The sequence below is a fragment of the Crocuta crocuta genome, unplaced genomic scaffold, assembly GCF_008692635.1.
Source record: "Crocuta crocuta isolate KB4526 unplaced genomic scaffold, BGI_CrCroc_1.0 scaffold215, whole genome shotgun sequence".
Taxonomy (NCBI): Eukaryota; Metazoa; Chordata; class Mammalia; order Carnivora; family Hyaenidae; genus Crocuta; species Crocuta crocuta.
In genome coordinates, this window is record NW_027530359.1 from 261,590 (window position 1) to 264,352 (window position 2,763).

Below are 2,763 nucleotides of genomic sequence, written 5' to 3' on the forward strand. Positions count from 1 at the left end.
GCATCTATTTTTGAAAAAATATTGGCAATATCTAGCAAAATATGAAGCCTACATACTCAAGGAGCCAACAGTTCCATCTCTAAGACTTTTTTCCCATAGATTTACTTGTACCTATGAACAAAGTTGAGTACAGTGATTATCATTGCAAGATGTTTTTTCAAGTTTATTTATTTATTTTGACAGGGTAGGGAAGAGGGAGCTGAAGGGACAGAGAGAGGGAGAGACACAGAACCCAAGGCAGGCTACTTACCACCAACACTGAGCCTGATGTGGGCCTCCAGTTCACAAACCCCCATGATGTGGGCGGAAACCAAGAGTTGGATGCTTAACTGACTGAGCCACCCAGGCACAATGCAAAATTGTTTTTAGCAAGAAAGCTGGCAATCTAAATATGTATAGAGCCTGGCTACATGGTTACAATCATGTTCTGGAATGAAGGCATGCTACATATGCTAATATTAAAAGATGATCATAATATATTGATAAGTAAATGAGGTAACTATGATTCCATTTGTATAAAAAATACTAGAAGAAAATAAAACTGGAGCAAGGGTTTTACTTTGGAAATGGATATGTGGAGCCTAAATGGGAGGAATTTTATTCTTCATTTTTATAATCTCTGGCTTGTTGTTTGACCAAAACGTATTAATTTAGTAGTAGCTATAATAATAATAATAAATATTTTTAAACTACGAATAAGGAGGGAAAGATGAGCCGGCAGCAAAAGTGGCATGTCTTATTCCTTTTGGTCTTGTTAATGGTATCAAGAAGTATCTCATAAATATTAGCATAAAAGGAAGCACTTTTAATGACTATGGGATCCATAATACTCAATATCAAATGTCAAGCACTGAGTAACTAACTATATATTAAATTAGGAAGTGTATTCTCTACCTTTATCACAGAGGCATTTGGGAAAAGAAAATTAATTTGAGGCCTTGGTGTAAATTATAATGGTTTGCTTTGATCTTAGAGGGAATGCATTCTAATTTATTTTCAGACCTTTCTGTATCTCTGTCAGAGCTGATAGTATTAGTCAACATAGGTCCTAAGTCAATTGAGGTAAAAAAAAAAATGCCTACTCCAGAATTTTCACAGCCTTAAATCTGAGATAGGTCTATGTACTGAAACAATAAATGAATGAATGAATGAATGAATGAATGAATGAATGAACGAATAAATAAATAAATATTTTTTTTTCAAAAGTAGATATCTGAATGGTCAGGATCTCATTTCACTGGTATCATGAATCAAATGTTCACTATACACATGTTCTCTTTCTTGTCCTGCTCTTTCTGGAATCTATCATCTTCTATTATTTACTGTTTTGCTGAGCTAAAATATTTTCTTTATCTCTGTTTATTAGCATTTCTGAACATCAGTTGTAGGGGTGTGATCTATTCAATCATTCCCTGAGCAATGATGTATCAATTCATTAAAACCAGACACTAACTTGGAAAATGAAAGATAAATATAAAATTAACTCTTGAAAATCACTGTTTAAGTTTTGCCAACTTTAATGTTTTTTGCTTAGAGCAGAGATGGGGTTAGCCTTTATGTCACTGATGATTTAACTTTTTACTGGCAGAAAATATCCAACTTACCTTGCTTATGGAAATGCAAGTTTCTCTACATGAAGAAAAAAAAAATCTAACATCTAGCAGGATTATTCCTTCCAAACCTGATTTTTCATTTCCCATAATGAGCCTTCATGTATATACGGTCATCTTATAGGCCTTCTTAGTTTACCCTCTTAATTTCTTCCCCAGTGTCTTTGTTCATGAAGGCTTCCTACCACACTTAGAACATCCTGATCCCTTCCTTCTTTATACTCCCATGGGACTCTGTGTTACTCATTGTGAGTCTATTTACATTCAACTCAATGGCATTTCATGTCACTAAGTTACTCTGACCTCGAAGCAACTTAGTCTCTCTGGGTTTCACTTTTCCTTATCTACAAAATAAAGCTGGAAGAAGGAATTCAACTCTTTATTCAACAAGGATAGTTTTATTTTTTTACTAATGCCCACTTTATGCTGGCCCCTCTACTATGTGCTGGGGGCCTAGCAGTTAAAAACAATTGGCTACTCCCTTGCAGTTTCATTCCTGTGGGAAGAGAGCACAATAGTAGCATAGTAAATATGTATGTTATATGGTGAGTTAAATGGCAATAAGTACTATGAAAACAATAGATGAGGAGAAGGGGAATCAGAGCACCAGGGGAAAGTCAGCAGTTTAAATGGAGATGAACTTCCAACTGTAATATTTTGAGTTTATATGTATGTATTTATTTATATATTTCTCTCAGGAAGATGATAAGTTCCAGGACAGTAGGAAATGCATCATCAGGGTCTAGGTTTTTTGTTGTTGTTATTGTTCTGTTTTGTTTTGGTTTTTTGTTTTGTTTTGTTTTTGCTTTGTTTTTAGTTTATTCATTTTGAAAGAGAAAGAGAGAGAAAGTGAGCATCAGTGGGGGCGAGGCAGAAAGAGAGAGAAAGATGGAAGGAGAGAATCCCAAGCACGTTCCACATTGTCAGCCCAGAGGCCAATGTAGGGCTCAAATTCAATGAACCACAAAATCATGACCCAAGCTTAAATCAAGAGTTGGATGCCCAACTGACTGAGTCACCTGGGTGCCCCATCAGGGTCTGTTTCATGCTATGAAGAATATGGTAAAATGAACGAGAGTTTAGGTCGTAAAGTCAGAAAGATTTGAACAATAATTCTGGGTCTGCAACTCACTTGGTTTATTACCAAACAAGT